Raw genomic sequence first — 7113 nt, forward strand, 5'->3', positions numbered from 1 at the left:
ACAAAATGTAGTTGCTCGATCTAGCGTCGAAACTGAATATTGGGCCATGGCTATGGCAACGTGTGAGTTAATTTGGGTCAAGCATATGCTCAAGGAGTTAAAGTTCAGAGAAATTAGCAAGATGGAATTGGTGTGTGATAACCAAGCTGCTCTTCATATTGCGTCAAATCCGGTGTTCCATGAGAGGACTAAACACATTGAGATCGACTGTCACTTTGTGAGAGAAAAAATACTCTCAGGAGATATTGTTACAATGTTTGTGAAGTCTAATGATCAACTAACAGATATTTTCACTAAGTCTCTTACTGGTTCTCGTATTAGTTACATGTGTAACAAGCTCGGTACATATGATGTGTATGCACCGGCTTGAGAGGGAGTGTTAGTTACAATGATGTGTAGTCCCACATTGAAATGAGAACAATATGTACTTTGTAGACTATAGCTATAAATAAGACCTCTTGTATTATATGAATTAACCAATATTAATAATATATTTTTTTCCCATGCTTTCTCACATATATGATATTGTCATCTCATAATTATAGTATAGTAATTGCTTTTGCTTTATTAGGTATCTTCTTTTCCTGTTCCTGTTGTGCACTTTTACAGCACTCCTTGATTTCTGCTGTCGTAATTTAGATCAATGTGATATCTCATCTATCATGCCATTCTCCTGAAAAACTGAGCCTTCACATAATTTGTCTGCATTTGGGCACCACTGTTTCACCCTCATTTTTCTTATAGGGGTTAAACTTGCTGTGTGTGTGTCTATATATATATATATATATATTCCATTACTTATACTTATTTTAAACCTCTTACTCTCTAGAGTGCTTCAGGTTTAGCTTTTGGCTGACTCCTTGTGTCTCTCGCTAGCTTCTTCAATTTAAAACAATATCATGTGCAAATAACACGAAATATGGACCTTCATCCTATATATTATTTTATTGGTTAGAATCCATAATTAATTTACAACTAGTAGGGGCTCAATGGATAACTTCTCTGTATCCTTCTAGTTTTCCCACTCTTCTACCTACTCTTAGTTGCATATCCTTTATGGTATTTATATGTTTGATAATTTCTTTCTATTCAAGCATCCACCAAATGACTTTTCTTGGCACTTTTCCTGGTTCAATGGATATCCTTCTTCCTCCACCTACAGATTTCCATAGATCTTCTTAGCAAAGGTAGGAGGCAATTTTGTTGTTACCCTTAAAAGTTAAAAATTCTCAAATTTATTCATTTGCTCCAACTGCTAATTTCTTTGGTCTAGCAGTGCTTTACCTCAAATTATCCGAATCATCTTATGCCCCATTTATTTTCGCTGTGGGCATATTTTCTTTCCTGATTAATACAATGAAAGTGTTTCCTAAATGACCTTTTGGTACTTGAAACTGGAAAAAGTTCATAATCCTATTAATTGTCCTACCGCAGCCTTGAGTGGTAATAGATAATGACAAAATTATCGACTAGCAAGTGTTTTCATTTTCACTTCTACTTTTTCTCTGTCTTGCTCTACATTCGTAAGCTAATAATGAAGTTGCTCTAACTATTTCTTCTTTGAGCATTACCTGAATTGTTTTTGCAAGTCCAATGATGTAGATAGGTATCTAATTGCTTACTTCTCTTTTTTAATGTAAGAAATCCAAAAATTCATATGCTTATTTATGTTGGACGTGCTATTGCACGACTCATTTCATAGTACTTTTGTCCTCCATGAAGAATTTTCTGGTTCAGCCCCTGGGAATGATGTAGTATATAACCTCTATTTCACTCAAGGTTTTCTTCTTGTTACTGCAGGTTAAAGTGTTTGGGTTGCTTGTTAAAGGGCTACGGATTGGGCTAGATTTGTTAAGGTTGTTGCAGAAGGAACGTCTGTCCTCTTCCCTGGCTAAAGTGGTATCCTTGCCTGTTCTAGATGGTGACGATGGGCTTGATAAATTCCTCAGCCAATTTGAAGCGGCAATCAAGAGTGACTTCCCCAATTTTCAGGTTTGTGATACAAGATTCTTTGGCTCTTTTCTTATCAAGATTGTTTTGGACCATTATATTCAATCTCTTTACTATTCAAATTGATGAGAGTGTGCTCGTTATTTTTTCATCTATATTTTCATATTTTTAAAGTATCAGAGAAATCCCCTGCAGGCTTCTGGTCCGACTCTAGTTGGCGTACAGGTTCAACACTCACGGGGAGTATGGGCCGCCCTTACCCTCTTAAAAAAAGAAAAAAGAATAAAAGAGAAGAATGTACTTGCTAGTTGATTGTCTAATCATGTGTGTTAGAGTCTGGCCATTAATCCAGTCGCAGTTTTCCTAAATCTGCATTTTCAAGTTTTTTCGATTGTACTTGAAGGAACTGTTACATTGGCAATCCTTTATTGTTTGGAAAGAATCAGGTGTTTGAGGACTTAAGGAAACATAGTGTAAGATTGACCCTTATATCTGCTTTTACTCAGTAGTTCCCAACATTATTTCTTGTTTTCTATAATCAAATAATTTGTGCTTGATTTTTAAATCGTTTCTGGATTACCTAGCTTAATAGCAAATTGCAGACATGCTATGGACTGGTTAGATTCTCTTTAAGGTGTACGTATAATATGGTGCTTGCTTAGTTGTCATGTTTGTCTTTGAAGACCATTGTGAATAACTGTCTGCTGCTTTGATGTAAACACATCATTTTGGTACTGTAAACAACTGCTGAAAGTGGGGGACTGCCTGTTCCTAATGGAGTTTAAAGATATCAATTTCACTGCAGTTGGGTTGCTATGCGTATGTGCCTGGAGAATCATGTGTGCTTTCACTTGTGGACATCATCTTTACACTTCTTGGAGCAACTGATCGAATCATAACTGGTGGATGTAAGTTATAATCAAAAGAGAGCTTATTATTTGAACTATCTTCCTCCCCTCTTTACCTTCTTTTTACTATCTATGTAGTCTTTCATTCTTCCGAAAAGTCTAGACCACTGTCAGAAAGGAATAAAAGTCAGAAAGATAAAAGAGAAAAGAGGAAAAGGGAAATTTAGTTTGGACCGGAAGAGGCCTATAATTGACTTCTTTTGGGATATTCAAGTGATAGTCTTCATTGTAGTGACTATGCTTGTGGAATATCTTATTATCATCACAATGAGTGCCTGAAATGTTCAACTTGGACATAAGAATAGCACAAATTGAACCATCGTTGTTGATGTTCTCCACAATCATCATCATTATCATAATGAGCACTGAAAATTTTAGCACTTGGACTATATGAATTTGACTACTTCAGGCTTCAGCTATGATGTAACAGTGGACTTCTTGTGAGAAATATTGTTCCTGCTTTATCACATTCTTTAATTAGGTATGAGTCGAAGTCCATAGCGTTGGACTTGGCTTGGACAGTAAACTTCTTCTCTCGGAATAAAGATGAATTTTAGATCAATGGCAGCAGATATTTGTGGTTTCACAATTTCTATCCTCTTCTTAGTGCATTACAAAGAAAAATTGATCATGTGTAAAGCTCAAAGCAGAAACATCTATGCCCCACATGCATTTTAAAAATTAATTTTCGTTTTCACAGGTATTCATTCATATTTTTACTTTTTACAGGTACCTTCTTTATTGAGTGCACAGAAACCGCGTCAGTTCTTCAAAATGCTACATGCAATTCCCTTGTTCTTCTGGATGAATTGGGCAGAGGAACAAGCACTTTTGATGGATATGCTATTGCATATGCTGTAAGTTCCCCATTATTTTCTTTTATTGTATGATTGATTAGCTGCATGCAAGAGTTCTGTTTTCTTGATAGACAGATTCTGGGAGTCTTTTTGCATTAGTTTACATGATGCTTGATCTGTCTTTCCCAGTCAACTGGTGTAATGCCATTATAAGTGCCTAAGGTGTAATAATTTTAACAGCTTTCTAGTACAATACATTGAGCTTCGTTGAGTTACTAGGACAAAGTATTACCTAAAGACGTGGCATGACATACCATATTACTTTATCTGAAATTACTGAAGCATTTTTTTGCCATCTGAATTATCTTTTAATGCATGTGACCTGTTCCTAATTATCTTTTGGCATGAGTTGTTGTCGATATTGATATCCCTCTTGAAAGTGCAACATATAGTTCTTCGTACAAGAAAATATACTGCGATAAATATAGTCCAATATTTAGGATGTTTGTCCTTGTGCTTTATTTATTATAATTGCAAAACATAAATATACCAAAAATTATTTTCACACAAAATTAAAAAGATATTCTTTAGTTTCGGAAGACGAAAGTTGCATTCGGGGATAAAAATATACTTAAAAGTACATTGACCAATATTATAATTTTTGAATGTATGACGTTATTGTCAAAACTTCTATATACCATCTAGCTGCTATTACATAAGCTATTCAGCGGATCTAAGTTTTTTAGTAGCATGACGGACATATTTTTTTCAAATTCAATCTATATGCAATGAAAGATCAATTTTAACTTAGTTTATTATATATACAGTGACACTAACATAAATAAGAAAAAATAAACTTGACAATAAACCTGTGTGGGAGAAGGCTATTTGGTATTAAAGTATTTAAGTATTGTTCTTGGTAGTAATTATTGGTTTCATCTTCCGCTGAGTCAAAATCTGAAAAATATTTTATTTTTACCATAAAATTTCGCAATCAATCTTTTATTCAATTGATCAACATATCTTCATTTCTGCTAGCTAAGATAGTTTTTAAATTTCTATCATGCAATTTGCACAAATTGCGTTTTAATCTAATGATAGAATGGTAAGTTTCACCAGTGTTTTGTGGAAATACTCTTGGGCTTGGCGACCCGCGTGGCTTGGTTGAGTTAGAGAGATTCATTCTTGATGGATTAGTTATGTGCAAATGTGTAACGACCCGACCGGTCGTTTTGGGCATTTGCATTCTGTTCAGCTGTTTGAAGTCTTGAGTAGCTCCATATGACGTATTATGACTTATTTGAATTATTGGTTTTGGTTTCAGATGATTCGAGATCGATTCGTAAGTGGGATTCTCATGTTGGAAGGTTTGAGTTGGATGGGTATTTTCTCAGCGGGGTTGTTTGTTCAACGCGTTCACAAAGGAGGCATCGCGTTCGCGTATTAGGAATTTGGCTAGAGGAGATTGTGATTCGCGTTCGCGGAGGGTGGCTTGGTCTGTGCATCGCGTTTGCGGGGACTGGGATGCAAACGCGAAGGGTTATTCAGGGACTGTGAAGATGTGTTTCGTGAATGCGAGGTTGTTACCGCGTTCGCGAAGGGTATTGCTGGAGCAGTGATATAAAGTACTCTATTTAGAAGGTTTCAGACATTTTAGCATATTTTAAGCTATGGAGCTCGGATTTGGGCGATCTTGGAGGCGATTTTTACCACACGGACTCGGGTAAGTGTTCCCTACTCGGTTTTGATTATATTCCATGATTTCATCTTTGTTTTTGGCATTTGATTGATGATTTCAAAAGAAATTTTGGGGGGGGGGAGGGGTTGTCTAAACTTTCTTAAAGTGAATTTTTGAGTTTTGAACATTGATTCGGAGTTGGAATTGAGTGAAATTAGTATGGTTGGACTCGTAATTGAATGAGTTGTCAGATTTTGTGAGTTCTGTCGGGTTCTGAGGTGTGTCCTGGGTTTGACTTTTTGGTTGACTTTGAGTATTGCTATGACATGTATGTCTTCTCTCCGTTTCCTTCATATTGTCTAAGACTGCTATATTATGGCTCTTCCATCCATATTTCCCTATTTGTTTCATTACGTTCTCGTACATTTTCATGAGTTAAGCTGACTTCTATTTTTTGTCTTTCTTTTCTTTTTTCTTTTGTTCCTACTCATGTTCATCTTTATCATATTGTTTACTATTTTAATGCACTTTTATCATGCAAATACTTGGCAACGTGTTACTATTTCTACATAAATTATGCTCCATATCATACTCCACTCGTGCCTATTATCAACATAGCGGCGCTTGATGAGTATCCGCGCTTTCCTGAAATCACCTTTTTAAACCGAAAAGGCTTATTTGCGGTAGACTAGTCGATCAGCGGTGCAGTCGACGATCCCGTGCCTTTCCCTCTCAAGTTGTCCACTTGAGAGTACCAGTCTAGACCTTATTAGAAACCACACTCCGATTTGAAATGTACATGCATCATTCTAAATCTAGTTCGGATTGAGGTGTCAATGACATAACAACCCGCTTAGATGAACCTTGTCCAAAGTCCGACAGGATTTCCATAATCTCAAAGGACACCATCATATTATGTGAATTACTTGGAGAAAACGTGCCAACATATTGATCATTATTGCGTAAATAGTCGAACCCGGAAGGGGAAAGGGCTAACCTTTATTTGTTTGCAGAAAATAAAGCACGAAATCCCCAGGTCCAGTATGGTCCAGAATATCCCGCCTTTGCTAATTGACCGGTGGAAATACCCTGCACCCTGTGATAGAAACCATGTGAGGAGAGTACTTGGTGACCTGCCATCTTTACTGAACGTTAGACCAAATAGAGAATTGATCAACGCTGCTACCATGTTCTGGGACGAGAAGAGAGCTATTATATAGAAATGACTCGTCTCCTGGAAGAAATAGGGGGTTTCTCCAAGTTACCATGGGATAGTCCAGGATTATTGGTGCCAGAAAATCGCACTCCACGCGTTTTTTTGAAAATGTTGGGTTTTATGAAGAATGATGAAGTGGCCTATCTGAAGAAATCATGCATCCCTTTGAATTTCTTTATGAGCGTTATGGGCATAGAAACTCATATCGCCTTCATCATGAGGAGCTAGACTATCACGCCCCGAACTCGGGAGGCGCGATCGGTGCTCAACCGAGTGAACCCGGTCAAGCAGGCCTGTTAGATACTTTCTAACCAAACTCACTCATGATTAAAGAGAATATATTTTTCGTTAATTAAACAATAGGGGGATCATATAGACAATAGAATTCATTACCATTAGTTACTCTGTTTAATAAGTCTCAAAATACACGCATTTTCATGTTTTGAAGTGGAACAAGTGATCAAAACATAACATAACTTGTTTGACTTTCCCAACACCCATATACAACCCACACTATGTCTACGGAGCTTCTACAAGATACAAAAGAGTGTTATGATAGTGCCG

The 7113-nt window shown here is 36.7% G+C and overlaps 1 long non-coding RNA gene across 1 annotated transcript; it reads left to right on the forward strand.

Annotated features, from left to right (window-relative positions):
- Positions 1–964: 964 nt before the first annotated feature.
- LOC142175452 (uncharacterized) lies at positions 965–3856 on the forward strand. Its single transcript, XR_012704510.1, has 4 exons — positions 965–1187; positions 1801–1992; positions 2756–2858; positions 3588–3856. It is a non-coding gene; the product is annotated as an uncharacterized LOC142175452 (long non-coding RNA).
- The last annotated feature ends 3257 nt before the right edge of the window (positions 3857–7113 follow it).

This window comes from Nicotiana tabacum, chromosome 21 (assembly GCF_000715075.1).
Source record: "Nicotiana tabacum cultivar K326 chromosome 21, ASM71507v2, whole genome shotgun sequence".
Taxonomy (NCBI): Eukaryota; Viridiplantae; Streptophyta; class Magnoliopsida; order Solanales; family Solanaceae; genus Nicotiana; species Nicotiana tabacum.